This window comes from Thermobia domestica, chromosome 7, assembly GCF_964235325.1.
Source record: "Thermobia domestica chromosome 7, izTheDome1.hap1.1, whole genome shotgun sequence".
Classification (NCBI taxonomy): Eukaryota; Metazoa; Arthropoda; class Insecta; order Zygentoma; family Lepismatidae; genus Thermobia; species Thermobia domestica.
In genome coordinates this window covers 41,793,653-41,812,148 of record NC_137460.1, presented here as the reverse complement: position 1 = coordinate 41,812,148, position 18,496 = coordinate 41,793,653, and positions in this window count along the sequence as shown.

Genomic DNA, 18,496 nt, shown 5'->3' with positions numbered 1-18,496 from the left:
GTCGATTTTATCCCCGTTGATGAGGTCCTATTACCTTATATGGTTATATGGGCGTATACAGGTGTCCATTACCTTTCATAAGACATGGGTACATTAATGCACCCCTTGAAAAATTTGGGAGGGGTACCTTGGCCCACCCCTTAAATTTTGGAAATTGCCCAATTTAAACATTGGGTATTATAGTATAGGACCCTAATATGTATCGTGATAAATTTGGGCGATCCACCTTGTTTCCTTCTAGGGGTACAAAATTGCCAAAATATAAACGTAAGCAATACGTTATACCACGTGTTTGGTTTTCGACCTAATTTATCTCCTTGGATGAGGTCCTATTACCTTATATAGTTATATGGTCATGTATAGGGGTCCATTATCTATCATAAGACATGGGTACATTGGTGCACCCCTTGAAAAATTTGGGAAGAGTACCTTGGCCCACCCCTTAAATTTTGGAAATTGCCAAATCTAAAAATTTGGTGTGGTAGCCTAGGACCATAGTATGTACCTCTATCAGTATTGGGTGTCTATGTCGTTCCCTTTCATGGGTAAAAAATTGCCAAAAATTCAAATTTCGGGGGTTTTTGACGTAATTTATCCCCTTTGATGAGGTGTTATTACCCTATATAGTTATATGAGCGTATACAGGAGTCTATTATCTTTCATAAGATATGGGTACATTGGTGCACCCCTTTAAAAATTTGGGAGGGGTACCTTGGCCCACCCCTTAAATTTTGGAAATTGCCCAATTTAAACATTTGGTATTATAGTACAGGACCCTAATATGTATTATGATAAATTTGGATGGTCCACCTCGTTCCCTTTTAGGGGGTACAAAATTGCCAAAATATAAACGTAAGCAATACGTAGTACCACGTGTTTGGATTTTGGTCGATTTTATCCCCGTTGATGAGGTCCTATTACCTTATATGGTTATATGGGCGTATACAGGTGTCCATTACCTTTCATAAGACATGGGTACATTAATGCACCCCTTGAAAAATTTGGGAGGGGTACCTTGGCCCACCCCTTAAATTTTGGAAATTGACCAATTTAAACATTGGGTATTATAGTATAGGACCCTAATATGTATTATGATAAATTTGGATGGTCCACCTCGTTCCCTTTTAGGGGTATAAAATTGTCAAAAATATAAACGTAAGCAATACGTTGTACCACGTGTTTGTTCTTTTGGCCCATTTATCCCCTTGGATGAGGTCCTACTACATTATATAGTTATATGGTTATATATAGGGGTCTATTTCCTATCATAAGACATGGGTATATTGGTGCACCCCTTGAAAAAATTTGGGAGGGGTACCTTGCCCCACCCCTTCATTTTTAGAAATTGCCCATTTTACACATTTGATATAATAGTATAGGACCCTAATATATATTACTATAAATTTGGGTGGTCCACCTCGTTCCCTTTTAGGGGTACAAAATTGCCAAAATTTTAGTACAACCACGTGTTTGGACTTTTGACCTAATTTATCGCCTTTGATGAGGTGTTATTATCCTATATGGTTATATGGGCGTATACAGGGTTCATTACCTTTCATAAAACATGGGTATATTAATGCACCCCGGGAGAGGTACCTTGGCCCACCCCTTAAATTTTGGAAATTGCCCAATTTAAACATTTGGTATAATAGTATAGGACCCTAATATATATTACTATAAACTCGTTCCCGTTTAGGGGTACAAAATTGCCAAAATATAAACGTAAGCAATACGTTGTACCACGTGTTTCGTTTTTTTTACCTAATTTATTCCATTGGATGAAGTCCTATTACCTTATATCGTTATATGGTCACGTATGGGGATTCATTTCCTATCATAAGACATAGGTACATTTGTGCACCCCGTTTAAATTTTTTGGGAGGGGTACTTTGGCCCACCCCTTTAATTTTGGAAATTGCCCCTTTTACATGTTTGGTATTATAGTATAGGACCCTAATATAGATTAGTATAAATTTGGATGATTCACCTCGTTTCCTTTCATGGGTACGAAATTGCCAAATTTTAGTACAACCACGTGTTTGGTTTTGGCTCAATTTATCCCCTTGGATGAGGTCCTATTACCTTATATGGTTATATGGCCATGTATGTATTGGTCCATTTTCTATTATAAGACATGTGTACATTGATGCACCCGAGGGAGGGGATTCGGTATCATAGTACATGCCTCAACATGTATCATGATAAATTTGGATGGTCCATCTTGTTCCCTTTCATGGGTAAAAAATTGCTAAAATATAAACATAAGCAATATGTTGTACCATGTGTTTGGTTTCTGGCCCAATTCTTCCCCTTTGATGATGTTCTATTACGTTATATGGTTATATGGACATGTATATGGGTTCATTTCCTATCATAAGACATGGGTACATTGACGCATACTTTAAAAATTTGGGAGGGGTATCTTGGCTCATCCACTCGGTTTTAGAAATTGTTTAATATAAGCATTTGGTATCATAGTACAGGACCTCAATATGTACCACTATAAATTTGGATGGTCCACATCGTTCCCTTTCATGGGTAAAGAACTACCAAAAATCAAATTTTGGAGGTTATTGACCCCTATTTAGCACGTTATATGGTTTATTACCTTCATATGTTTATGTTCCCTTTTAAATTTGGGAATTATCAAATAACAAAATTCGGTAAACGTTTTCTAGGACCCATTGGTGTCCCTCTTATGGCCAAATATTCAAAATTTAAAGGTTATTGACCGGCTTTATTATTGAATAAGTACAGGATTTATTACTTTTTTCATAAGACACAGGTGTGTTTGTGTACCAATCTTAAATTTTGGGAGGGGGTACATTTCTTATTGTCATATCAATAATTGGTAATTGTTCTTAGAATTGGGCGGTATCTCTTTCTTTGGGTAAATTATTGTCAAATATGAGTATGATCACGTGATCAGTTATTGACCTATGATGGGATTAGGAGCCCAGGACATTGGTACATTTAAACTTTATAGGATAATTTGAGAATGCGTCATTGGTATTGATTATTACAGCCAAATATAAACGTAAGCAATACGATGTACCACGTGATTGACCTTGATGAGGTAGTGTACAGGGATACATAGCTAACCTTATTGAATCTTATGACTCATAGTCTTAAGGAAACACTGGCAAAGTTATTGTTGATGCAATTTGATTGGTGGATCACTATCTTTCGTGCAATCTGATTGGCTGATCACTATCTTTCGTGCAATCTGATTGGTTGCTGATGTTCAAATCTTTGCTGCATTCAGTTTTATTTTAACATTTAAAAAGTTTGAAACTTTGGTTTGACATTTTTTCGTTTGAAATTTTTCGTTTAAAAATTTTTGTTTCGAAATTTTTTGTTTCAAAATTTTGTTTGAATTTTTTTGTTTCAAAATTTTGTTTGAAAATATTTTGTTTAAAATTTTTTTGTTTCAATTTTTTTTGTTTAAAATTTTTCGTTTCCAATTTTTTTTTCTGTTTCAAGATTTTTGTTTGAAAAAATTTTTCGTTTCCAAATTTTGTTTCAAATTTTTTGTTTGAAAGTTTTTGTTTGAAAATTTTTTTGTTTGAAATTTTTTTTGTTGCAAAATTTTGTTTGAAAATTTTTTGTTTAAAATTTTTTCGTTTGAAATTTTTCGTTTCCAAATTTTTTGTTTAAAATTTTTTTTGTTTCGAATTTTTAAAGAACCGGAACTGTTAGAACTAAAACCTCTGGCAACATTGTGATGCACGTCAGTACATGGGGTTGTACTTGAAATGAAAAAAAACACTTCATTGAAATGGATCATTTTATTACACTCCACATACATCCATACCAGATAGTGGTTCTGGATTATTGTCGATACAATGTATTTTGAACTTCGTGCACTAGTTTGTCTTTAGCATATAATTTTAATTCCAATTGAAGTCTTTTAAGGTCTATTGCGATATCAATTGGTGGAAACTCAATGTCCATTTGATCACAAATAAACTGTTTATCAATACAGGTATGCACCCACGAACAACCATCACAATATCTAGATACATGTTGTACAATATGCATAACACATTTTTGAAGGAATATACTTGTTTTGTTGCACACTTCCACTGCATGTTTCACACACTGAAATACGTTGATAAATTTGTTCCATTCAGTTTGTGTTAGATACACCATGTTGCGAGGGACATGGAATGTACTCTTTTTACGTAACAGCACCATCTTCTCTTCGAGGACCACTTCATGATTTGAGCCTAATGATTTGACTATGGTCACATTTAGCTCATCGTTCATTTGGTCGATTCGTGCCATTCTTCATAGGTCAGTTGTACACCAAATTGTTCTGCTTTGCCCAATCGAATCACTGGTTCAAATGTTCTAGCACTGATACCAATCATCACATGTTTTGTTTATTGGATAATAGCTTGCGAAGATGAACTCTTTATCGTTAGAAGTACACATCTTTCCTCCTGAAAAGCACTTGCTCAAATGATTTCGTGGGATGACACTGTATTTGCTGGTTTATAGTTATTGCTGATGTCGAATGTGCTGATTCATGATTTCATCACAGTTACAGACGTCATGCCGACCAACCAAATTCATACAACTATGTCTAATGTGCTGACGTTTGAATCACAATTGCTGACGAATCCGGCTGTGTACTGATGACTTCGACCCAAGAATCCTTTGTAACATAAAGATACAGATCCAGTATTTAAGAAACGCAGCAGTTCTTGTTGTTTTGATGCCTCCATGGGTAAATATCTTGCTGGTAAAATTATATTCTTATCATTTTCAAGCTTCACTACGATTCTTAATCCAAACTTTGTAGGGATTTTTTGGCTAGCTAAGATTCTATAAGGTACATTCTGTTGTAAATCAGTAATCTTGGTAAATGATTTCATCACATCACGCGTATTTAGAAACTGCAGACAAGTAGCCATGATGACGTTACCACGAATACTAACTCGAACGATGATGCAAAACCGATGTCGTTGCATTATCATGTTCTGACGTGCACCACAATGTTGCCAGAGGTTTTAGTTCTAAACAGTTCCGGTTCTTTACTAATGAGTGCACAAACTTAAAAGATGTCAAACCAAAATTTTCCAAAAAATAATTTCAAACAAACAAATATTTCGAACAAAAATCTTTGAAACAAAATTTTGAAACGGAAAAACTTGGAAACGAAAAAATTCAAACAAAAAATTTCAACAAAAAATTTTAAACAAAAAATTCAAACAAAATTTTGAAACAAAAAATTTCAAACAAAAAATTTGGAAACGAAAAATTTCAAACAAAAATTTTAAACAAAATTTTGATACAAAATTTTTTTTTAAATTTCAAACGAAAAATTTTTAAACAAAAAATTTTGAAACAAAATATTTTCAAACAAAATTCTGAAACAAAAAATTCAAACAAAAATTTGAAAGCAAGAATTTTCAAGCAAAGTTTCAAACAAAAAATTCAAACTAAAAATTTTACGTTTCACGGTTAACCGTCAAACTTTATCCGGTTTTTTAACTATTCGATTAACAAATAAACGGTTTTCAAAAAAATTCAAACAAATTTGAAACAAGAGTTTTTAACAAAAACTTTCAAACAAAAAAATTTTACGTTTCACGGTTAACCGTCAAACTTTATCCGGTTTTTAACTATTCGATTAACAAATAAACGGTTTTGATCATATTTATCAGTGAGTGCAAAATGTTGAACGAAACCAAGATTTTTAAATGTTAAACAAAACTTAAAACTGAATGCAGCAAAGATTTGAACATCAGCAACCAATCAGATTGCACGAAAGATAGTGATCAGCCAATCAGATTGCACGAAAGATAGTGATCCACCAATCAAATTGCATCAACAATAACTTTGCCAGTGTTTCCTTAAGACTATGAGTCATAAGATTCAATAAGGTTAGCTATGTATCCATGTACACTACCTCATCAAGGTCAATCACGTGGTACATCGTATTGCTTACGTTTATATTTGGCTGTAATAATCAATACCAATGACGCATTCTCAAATTATCCTATAAAGTTTAAATGTACCAATGTCCTGGGCTCCTAATCCCATCATAGGTCAATAACTGATCACGTGATCATACTCATATTTGACAATAATTTACCCAAAGAAAGAGATACCACCCAATTCTAAGAACAATTACCAATTATTGATATGACAATAAGAAATGTACCCCCTCCCAAAATTTAAGATTGGTACACAAACACACCTGTGTCTTATGAAAAAAGTAATAAATCCTGTACTTATTCAATAATAAAGCCGGTCAATAACCTTTAAATTTTGAATATTTGGCCATAAGAGGGACACCAATGGGTCCTAGAAAACGTTTACCGAATTTTGTTATTTGATAATTCCCAAATTTAAAAGGGAACATAAACATATGAAGGTAATAAACCTCTGTACATATCCATATAACGCGTTAAAACCTTATAAGACGGGGTCAATAACCTCCAAAATTTGATTTTTGGTAGTTCTTTACCCATGAAAGGGAACGATGTGGACCATCCAAATTTATAGTGGTACATATTGAGGTCCTGTACTATGATACCAAATGCTTATATTAAACAATTTCTAAAACCGAGTGGATGAGCCAAGATACCCCTCCCAAATTTTTAAAGTATGTGTCAATGTACCCATGTCTTATGATAGGAAATGAACCCATATACATGTCCATATAACCATATAACGTAATAGAACATCATCAAAGGGGAAGAATTGGGCCAGAAACCAAACACATGGTACAACATATTGCTTATGTTTATATTTTAGCAATTTTTTACCCATGAAAGAGAACAAGATGGACCATCCAAATTTATCATGATACATGTTGAGGCATGTACTATGATACCGAATCCCCTCCCTCGGGTGCATCAATGTACACATGTCTTATAATAGGAAATGGACCAATACATACATGGCCATATAACCATATAAGGTAATAGGACCTCATCCAAGGGGATAAATTGAGCCAAAACCAAACACGTGGTTGTACTAAAATTTGGCAATTTCGTACCCATGAAAGGAAACGAGGTGAATCATCCAAATTTATACTAATCTATATTAGGGTCCTATACTATAATACCAAACATGTAAAAGGGGCAATTTCCAAAATTAAAGGGGTGGGCCAAAGTACCCCTCCCAAAAAATTTAAACGGGGTGCACAAATGTACCTATGTCTTATGATAGGAAATGAATCCCCATACGTGACCATATAACGATATAAGGTAATAGGACTTCATCCAATGGAATAAATTAGGTAAAAAAACGAAATTTAAGGGGTGGGCCAAGGTACCTCTCCCGGGGTGCATTAATATACCCATGTTTTATGAAAGGTAATGAACCCTGTATACGCCCATATAACCATATAGGATAATAACACCTCATCAAAGGCGATAAATTAGGTCAAAAGTCCAAACACGTGGTTGTACTAAAATTTTGGCAATTTTGTACCCCTAAAAGGGAACGAGGTGGACCACCCAAATTTATAGTAATATATATTAGGGTCCTATACTATTATATCAAATGTGTAAAATGGGCAATTTCTAAAAATGAAGGGGTGGGCCAAGGTACCCCTCCCAAATTTTTTCAAGGGGTGCACCAATATACCCATGTCTTATGATAGGAAATAGACCCCTATACATAACCATATAACTATATAATGTAGTAGGACCTCATCCAAGGGGATAAATGGGCCAAAAGAACAAACACGTGGTACAACGTATTGCTTACGTTTATATTTTTGACAATTTTATACCCCTAAAAGGGAACGAGGTGGACCATCCAAATTTATCATAATACATATTAGGGTCCTATACTATAATACCCAATGTTTAAATTGGTCAATTTCCAAAATTTAAGGGGTGGGCCAAGGTACCCCTCCCAAATTTTTCAAGGGGTGCATTAATGTACCCATGTCTTATGAAAGGTAATGGACACCTGTATACGCCCATATAACCATATAAGGTAATAGGACCTCATCAACGGGGATAAAATCGACCAAAATCCAAACACGTGGTACTACGTATTGCTTACGTTTATATTTTGGCAATTTTGTACCCCCTAAAAGGGAACGAGGTGGACCATCCAAATTTATCATAATACATATTAGGGTCCTGTACTATAATACCAAATGTTTAAATTGGGCAATTTCCAAAATTTAAGGGGTGGGCCAAGGTACCCCTCCCAAATTTTTAAAGGGGTGCACCAATGTACCCATATCTTATGAAAGATAATAGACTCCTGTATACGCTCATATAACTATATAGGGTAATAACACCTCATCAAAGGGGATAAATTACGTCAAAAACCCCCGAAATTTGAATTTTTGGCAATTTTTTACCCATGAAAGGGAACGACATAGACACCCAATACTGATAGAGGTACATACTATGGTCCTAGGCTACCACACCAAATTTTTAGATTTGGCAATTTCCAAAATTTAAGGGGTGGGCCAAGGTACTCTTCCCAAATTTTTCAAGGGGTGCACCAATGTACCCATGTCTTATGATAGATAATGGACCCCTATACATGACCATATAACTATATAAGGTAATAGGACCTCATCCAAGGAGATAAATTAGGTCGAAAACCAAACACGTGGTATAACGTATTGCTTACGTTTATATTTTGGCAATTTTGTACCCCTAGAAGGAAACAAGGTGGACCGCCCAAATTTATCACGATACATATTAGGGTCCTATACTATAATACCCAATGTTTAAATTGGGCAATTTCCAAAATTTAAGGGGTGGGCCAAGGTACCCCTCCCAAAAATTTAAAGGGGTGCATTAATATACCCATATGTTATGAAAGGGAATGGACCCCTGTATACGCCCATATAACTATATAGGGTAATAACACCTCATCCAAGGGGATAAATTAGGTCAAAAAACCCCGAAATTTGAATTTTTGGCAATTTTTTACCCATAAAAGGGAACGACATAGACACCCAATACTGATAGAGGTACATACTATGGTCCTAGGCTACCATACCAAATTTTTAGATTTGGCAATTTCCAAAATTTAAGGGGGGTGGTCCTATGTACCCCTGCCAAAATTTAGGGGGTGGACCAAGGTACCCCTGCCAAAATTTAGAGGGGGTGGTCCTAGGTACCCCTAGGTCATTGACCCCGGGCCAAGGTCATTGACCTTTGACCTATGACGTCACAAGAGTGAGGATGAGTCATTCGGCCATAACGGGACCACTACTACTATAGGCAAGGCGGATGGCGTGATCTCATCTGTCCCCCTACCTTTTCAGATCCACTTTTACCCCTGGTATACACTACTGCGTAAACTAACCTCAATAGGTATATTAACTTACGAACTTATGGGTAAAATGTTTCATTTTACAAAGGAATTTTGTATTGTACGGTTACTTTTAAAGTCAGACCTTTTTGAAGGGAGGGGGAAATAAGGAGGTTCCTTTACAGGAACAGTGCCATTCATTTTCCTTATGCACTATTTTTTGTGTTATTATTATTATTATTATTTATTCCTACGGCATCTTGCTGAAAATGTAATATAGCTGAATGCGAATATATATTTTTATGACAACGACTAAGACCTATATTTTTGTTTATATGAGTAGACAGCTTTTAACCAACATCAATACAATGCATGTGTTCAAGATGTACATATCTTTCGTGTGGTCGAAATTAGAAACGCCAGCCAAATATGGAATCCGAATCATGTTACCTACAGAAAACAGATAAGAGATGATACAGACTAAATTCTTAAAGATATCTCACTTACAAATAGGCGATATCTTACATTTTATGTCACTACGTCACTACCCTACATTTTATACAGCTGCTACCCTAGTAGCAAATTTTCATTTTGAAACCCTTGAGCAAAGGAGAAACATTCTTGATGTATTAATTTTATTCAAAATCATTAATAACGAGATAGATTATTCGGAACTAATGAATAAGACTAATTTTCTGGTTCCTATCTTAAGAACGGGGCTAGCAAATACAGATTTCTTTTTCTGTCAGAAAGCTAGGACGAATGTACTAATGAAGTCTCCTATGTGGCGAATATGTGCTTCTTATAACAGGTACAACAATGTAAATAACAGTTTGGATATTTGCAATATGTGAGCTCCATTGTTGAATCACTTTATAATATACTAATTGGGCCCTAAAGGTCTGTTGTATTCTTAAATAAATAAATAAATAGGTTTGGAACCAGTGATCATTGTAAAAATTCCGTATATCCTCGCATTGCTGCCTAAAGAGGAGGCGTTACTTTTCAAGTCTGAATTTTTGTGAAGAGGAGGAAGTGAGGAGGTTCCTTTAAAGGAACAGTGCCTTTCATTTTTCGTATGCACTACTTTTTGTATTGCGTGATAGTTTGAGTTTGGGTACAGTGCATGTAGTTCTCCAGATATAAGGCGTACAAGAAAATTGTTGATTGAATGAAATATATTGGATCGGGGGACACCATTTTTGAAGGGTCCCTAAATTGAGTTTTGTTATTTTCTACAGAATAAGCACATCAGACTGAGTTAGTGTAATAGGTTGGGTTTGGCCACAGTGTATGTAGTTCTCCAGATATAAGATGTACAAGAAAATTTTTTTTATTGAAATATATTGGATCTTTTGATCGAAAAATGGCCCCCCGGAATTTTCACCTAGTAAAATTATTTACGCTGTTGCTAAAATGGCCTTTTAGTGATCCGAAGATGTGTAATTTCTAATTTTTGTTTGAAATCAGGATCGACTGATCCATCACAGTTTGTTCCTAGCATTAGACCACATGAGTTGTCTTTAGAATCAGAAGGAAAACAGTTCTTGAATATCAGTTACAATATAATTGCTGTACATACATTTTACAAACAAGAGTGTGTGATGTGATCTGTTTCCACTCGCAGCATGTGTGTGTGGATGTTTGGGTGTATCTTCAAGCGTTAGCATGTATTTGAAAAAAAAAAAAAAAAGTATTCACTCTATATGTGAGTTGTGTGAACATGAGACCATGCATTCGTTTATTTAGGTGTTACATGTTTTTTGGATCGTTCTATAAGGCTGCTGGAGTAATGGGAGAGGGGGAGAGAAAGCTGAAAGAACACACGATATTTGAAGTGAAGTGAGCCTTCGAAGCATGACGGTAAACAGCGTCTCGGCCCGTCAACTTTGCTGTCGCACCTGCTGCTTCCATCTAGTGACGATTTTGTCAGCTCGACAACAAGAGCGACTCCGACTGTCTTGTGTTTTGTATGTATCTTTTCTTCACAGGATGCCTGACTGTGTCAACTGTTGCACTTCGTTAGCATGGCAGAAGAATAGAAGAAGACAAAGAAAGCAAAATGGAGAAGAGAAATAAAAAGCAAGAGAAGATGGATTGTTTTTGGAGAAGAAAGAAACAAGACGAAGATATCTTGCCGCTTGCTTTTTCGTTGCCCGAGTTGAGCGCTAATATATACTGTATTCAGTGATTTTTGGGGTCCTGTGACTTATGAACCAGTTCCTTAGTATATGTATTTGAGTCTTTTTTTTTTTAATAATCTCGAATTTCTTACACTGTAATTATATAGACCATAATTTGGTTAAAAAGGAGTTACCATGGCCCCGTATTTTTCGACATTCTTGGGTTTAAAATGTAGATTTCGATTAGCTGTGTCCAATGGCACCAATTTTGATTTCTGGAACGTACTGCTTCAAGGTCAAATTAGGGGTCAAAAATAAAAAAGTGGGCCCATTAGGGCAATGCGGACCAGTGACCGACTGGAACAAAGTGGGTGTTATTCGATTCGTATTTATACATATACGAATAATATGCCATTTTCCCAAAAATTCAATTTTGATCCAGAAACTTAACGAAAATCCAAGATACAAAATTTCAGATTTTCGTTAATTTACGGGGTCAAAATAGAATTTTCGGGAAAATGGATATCAGTTATTCATGTACGTGTGAATACAAATCGAATGATATTCATTTCGTTCCAGTCGGTCACTAGTCCACATTGCCCAAATGGGCCGACTTTTTATTTTTGACCCCTAATTTGACATTGAAGCAGTCGGTTCCAGAAAACAAAAGTGGTACCATTGAACACAGCTAATTGAAATTACATTTTAAATCTCAAAAAGTTTAAAAACACGAAGCCACGGTAACTTCTTTTTAACCGAAATTTATAATTGCGAAATTGATTTACTGAGATTGTAAAAGAAGAAAACCAAATTCATTTACAGATGATATGAATATAGGATATGAATGAAACGGAAAGAATAGTTACATGTCACTGTTGTAATAAATTTATTGAGGAAATACCGATGTAACATTGAAGATGAACTTTCCAAGTTTCGTTTGGCAACAGTGAGAAAGTCACCATTCCCCCATGTATATATTTTAATCATGCTCGATTCTAGCAATAGGAGCTAAATACACGGTTCTGATTGGTTGAAATTATCCGCTTCTCGTCACGTAGCATACATATAGCACAAATCAAACACCAGCTGCTATCGGTCTTCGTGGCCGAGTATGCTAGCGCACGGGCTGGTAATGAAAATCGCTTTTGGCGTGGGTTCAAACCCGACCCGACCATTTTTTTAAAAAAAAAACTTTTAATAACACTTTTATCATTAAAATGAGAAAAAATAATATTAATTTGCCCTTGTACATAATATATAATGCATAAAAAGTCATTTAGTCACGTTATGAAACATAGCTGAGTGAGCGTCAGCGAGCGAAGGGGGTTAGAAGACCCGCAGGCTCGTTGTGTTCCACCTTGATCCCTATGATAATACCACGTTTTATTAGGTCACACTCGGGTAGTGCAACTTCGATGTAAATCTACCCTCACCTGCTTCCTTGTGACCAACTTTTAAAACAATTGGCAAGGCTAGCGCGTGAAAAAAAAAAAAAATGCTTCCATACCACTGATAACAAAAACGTGCTCTTACTTCACGCATTTGCCAGTTTGAAATGACTATTGTAGACACTAGTCCAGAAAGCCAGAAAAACTTAAGAGGCTTCATCCCGGCGAAATTAAAATACTGCTAATTTTACAGTAGTTATGTAATATCTTCAAATAGATAAAATATAATCGAAATGTGGAACAAGAGCGCCCTAGAGAATATCATTTTACATGAGATACCGTTATGACGACTCACTTATCCGCTTTCGATTTCGAGCCATTTTGAAAATCAGCATTTATTTTCGCGTTTCTAAACGGCTGAAAACGGAAAGCCGCTAGGTGGCTTGTGATAATGGTAAATCACGCAAAATAATGTTATCTAGAGCGCTCTTGTTCCACATTTGAATTATCTTTTATCTATTTGAAGATATCACATAATTACTGTAAAATTAGCAGTATTTTAATTTCTCCGGGACGAGGCCTCTTAACGTTAGGAGTTGATGCACTGACCTTGTATCACCTAGTTGAACGGGCACCATTTGACTATAATGTTAATGTTCTGTTCTAATTTCTAATGTTGATTCCTTGTTGTATGTAGAGTTTTTTTCTCTTTTTAGTATGACGTACATACCAGCAGCAGCACCAAGAGTTTTCAGAAGGGGCAACATTTAATATGCAGTAGAGCCAACAGCAATGTGTTGGCGTAGGGCGCTATATATTGGCCAGGGCAAGTCAGCCCAGCCGAGGTTCAGTACTATAAGGAATACAACAAAACCCTTTACGAAATATTCATTTAAACACGTGCTAGACAAAAGGCATCTCCAATGTTGTGGCTGGGGCACACAATTAATGCACACAGGCCCCAATCTCCACATGGATGGCTTTAGGAGGAAAAACTACTAGTAGAAATTGAACTAAAATTGACTGTAACCAAGGGTGAAAGGGATACTTAGGTCGACCAGCTAGCAGTTTTAAGTCGCGGAATGTGGTTGTTCACTGTTGTTACGTGTTTTCGTGATCTGATTCCGCTACTTCTCCCATTTTATTAGCTCCCCATTTGTCCTAACGACGGTGAATGAACGCCACACTATCAACATAATTTTTTCAGTAGTTCCCTATCCAAGTATTGGTCAGAAACAGTACTTAGGTCTAGGATGTATATACAATTGACGCATATGCGAATTTGAATATCGAAAATTAATATCGATAAAATGTTGAAATATAGGTATATTCGATCACTAAAATATTTTATATTTAAAAATATCGATTAATCGGTTGAGATAGTGGAATATTGCATAACCCTAATCGTACATATATGGGGGTGAATAGATGTACAGAAGATCAGGCATCCAAAAGATCAGGAATCACCTTTTCGGCATGTATAGGCCATGAAACATGCAAACCTATTGAAATATCGAATCATATTTTTTAACGATCACCATACTCTTTTTTTCGTGTAGAGTATTGTACTGTATTGGGCAAAAACATGGACATTACGCAAAAATGATGATAAACGAGTGGAAGTTTCGAAATGTTGGTGTGGAGAAGAATGGAGACAAGAATTGGGTCGAGCGGAAAACGAATGACAGCAGGTTAGATAATGGCATGGGAGAAAAAAAATCAAGTTTAGATATTATTGAGAAGCTGGTTGGGGCATTGACTAAGAAGGAACTGTATCACAAAGGACGTGCAAAGAGGGTATGGTGGGCGGAAAAAGAGGAAGGGGCAAAGGATACTGCAGTTGATGAACGATAACAAAACAGAAAAATCATACATGAAGACGAAGTGGTTAGCTGAAGACTGTGAAGGATGGAAGGTTCTCAGTTGCGGCAATACAGTGCTAATAGTGGCAGAATACTTGTGATAATAATAATAATAATAATAATAATAATAATAATAATAATAATAATAATAATAATAATAATAATAATAATGAGTAGAGACTAGATGTTAGGCAAAATGGCTAGTGTTTAATATTAATGATATGATTAAAAATAACGTTTTAAAGTTTATATTGGGGGTTATAGTTTCAATTTAAGCCAATTTTATTTTGCCTATTTTACCTACTTCGCCCCTTCGTGCCTAAGTAATTGCTTTAGTGCTTAATGTTGCTATTCTATTCATTTTCTTTAAAATAAGACAAGGGCCATGATGGCTCAGTGGTAGAGCGGTCACCTCTAGTGCTTGGGGTTCCGGGTTCGATCCCAACCCCCGTCAAGTGAACTTTGTGGTGGACAAACACCGTGTGCGTGTGTTTCCTTGGGGTTCTCTCGTTTTTTCCCACTTTCTTCATTCCACCATTTCATTCATCTGCCATCATAACCGTCTCCTTTAGCCTAACCGGCATAAGCGTGGAACGTAAAACTCAAAGATTTCATTTCATTTTTAAAATAAGACTTTATTGGAAAAAATATATAGTTTAGTAATTCAAGAGAGGATTCTGCCTTTTCCAAGAAATATAAGTGTAGTAATAAGGTGCATAAAACTTTGTGAACTGCTATGTGTACTGATAAAGTGTATAAAATTTGGACTGTTGTAGATATGTAGTGATAAAGTGCTGTATAGAATGTATTTACCAAATATACATGGAATACATGTCAAGCTTTGAAAGAAGATATTAACAAACAGCTATGTTTCTATGTTCTTTGAACATTATCTATGACTTGGACTTCTTTTTTTAATTGTATTAAGTATTTATCTTCATTATTTCGAGTTATTTTAGGTCCTATTTCACTGCCTATATTTTAAAATTTTAAGTGCCTATTTACCTGCCTATTTTCCGGGTTTTTAATGCCTAAACATCCGGTCTCTAATGATGACATTTCCTGGCATCGCTCGAAAGTAGAACGGAAACTACCAAGGATGCTATCAATTGTAGAATCACTGAAAAAATGAACCATTGATTATTGTATAGGGCATCACCAAACATAACTGTGTTTCTAAGAAAATGAAAAATCGAAATATGAAGATATCAAAAATATCAAAATAGTATATCGATCAATAAAAGTTTTGATTTCCGTATTTGAAAATATGAATCGATGAGTCGATATATTGGAATATCGAAAGTCCTATTTGACTTTTGTGCGCAGTATAAACATCTGTGCTTAAGGTTGGTTTAAAGGGACAAGTTTTGCCGATAGATGGCACTACAGTCTTCGTATCTCTTCCATGTATTTTTTATCTTTCACGAAAATTCACGATTTCTTTTACAAATTTCAACTTACAGACTTCAAATTTTTAGAAAAGGAACTTAATAATCTATCGAAGGCAATAATCCGTGCCGATTTTTTATTTAGAATTTTTCTCATTGTTGAAATGGCTTGATTGTTCAAATGGGAAGAAAATTCTAAATATAAAATCGGCACGGATTTTTCCCTTTAATAGGTTATGAAGTTCCTTCTCTAAAAATTTAAAATCTCTAGAAATTTATATTTAAAAGAATGTAAATTTTCTTTAAAGGTGGGACAGATAGGAAGACTGTAGTGACATCTATCGGCAAAACTTGTCCCTTTACACTAACCTTAAACTTAAGTGAGAAGGTCCGATGCCCCTGCATCTAAATGATCGTGCTGTGTGGCACAAAGCTAGTTTCGTACTCATTAGACCAACCTTATGTATATATATGTGTGTGTGAAGAGCAATGATTTTAAATTCCGGAACCGTCCTAAAGATTCAGTTCGCTCCGGTGATGTAAAAGAAACACGAATGGAAACAAATCGTTTGGAGCGTCGTTCACCGTTCCCACTTTATTTTCTTGAGTCGTCGATGGGACATTATCGTCGGATCGAGTTACCGCAAGATTTGTTTCGAGGAGGTGTTGATTTTTCTTTCGGTGTGAGAAGAGTTGTAACTTTGACACTTTGTAAAAGACAAAAACAACATTTAAAAGAAAAAAAAGAAGAAAACAACAACGAGGATTCGTGAAGCGACTCCAAAATATACATATCGTGTGGACAGTCATTGAAAGCAAAAATATTCCCTTTGTCAAGGGCTAAGCGGGCCGCGCTCGCTGATAAGAAGAAGAGGTTTGGAGATGATGATAGATCGTAACAGGTGGAGATTAGGAGTGCAGCATCTTGGCAACATTTGATACGGGTGCAGACGTCGGATGAGGACAGATAAGTTGTGTAAAATTGTAAGAGAAAAATTGGGGTGGAATCATGTGTTCTGTTATCCCATTTTCTCACTTCAGTTCTGTCTACATGCTGTATAGTCAACCTAGGTGGAAAAAAAAAGACAAGATATTGGCTATAAATGAGATCCTTTATCGGTTAGACATTCCCGTATTTCGAAGCATCGATTTTGTGTGTGTCTGTGTGTTTTTGGTAAAAATCGTATAAGAAATGAATGGACACAAGAACAGGTTCTCTGTTTTCATTTTGGAAATCCGAAACAGTTTTTTTTTTCAAAACTCTCAAGAAACCGGTTTGGTGTTATGTCAAAAATTGGTGCGGTTTTCTATCAAACCGGTTTTGGCGAAACCCGAACCGTTTTTAAAAAAACAAATGAGCTTCGCTGAAAAACCGAACCGGTCCTGGAGAAAACCAGAAAATTGGATTTCGTTTTTTCCTGAAATGATTTTGCTCATTCCTATGATATAATGCAGTTAATTGGTTTCAAGAAACGTCCAGGCTATGCAAAACCGCATTATTCAGGTCTATTTACAGTAGGTTTATCTTTCTATATTTCAGGTTAACGTTCCACGATTATACCCATTAGGCTAAGGGAGACGGATAATGAAGACTGGTGAACGATGATGGAAAAATTGGTGGAATGAGAGTGTGGGAGGAAATAAGAGTATTCCGAGAAATCTCATGGACACAATATTGTCCACCACAAACTTACTTGGCCGGGGATGAAACGAGGAACCTCAGACACCAGAGGTTAGCGTTCTACCACTGAGCCACATGCCTCCCCTACAGTAGCTTTAAGTTGAGTTTGTTCATCTGAAAAAAATAGGATAGTAAACGAGTTTAAAAATTAAAATATATATATATATATTTAAAAAAGCTAAATAAAGAAAATCCTTTTAAGCATATAAAAGTTTTAAAACAAAAAAAAATCGTATGTAATTTCTTCAATTGGACTCCTTGGATTTCAATGGCCTAACTCCAAAATTGAAATTTTCCAAGAATGAAATTTAAAGTTCAACGTGTAATGAACAGTTCATATTTTGTTTACAATGTTAGCAAGGGAAACCCTAAGTGTGTAGGGGTGAGCGCTCCATCACTTATTAGGATCACGCTAGTAGGCTTATATAAGTTTATAACGTTTACTAGGATCACGATAGTGGGTCCTATAAGATTGTGATTTTATTAAGATCACGCTAGTTTATCGTATAAGATTCTAATATTTATTAGGATCATGCTAGTGGGCCTTATAATGTTTGTAATGTTATTAGGATCACCCTAGTGAGCCTTATAAAACTGTAATGGTTATTAGAATCACGCTAGTGTGCCGTATAAGATTGTAATGTTATTAGGATCACGCTAGTGGGCCTTATAATATTTGTAATGTTATTAGGATCACCCTAGTGGGCCTTATAAGACTATAATGGTTATTAGAATCACGCTAGTGTGCCTTATAAGATTGTAATGTGTATTAGGATCACGCTAGTGAGCCTTATAATATTTGTAATGT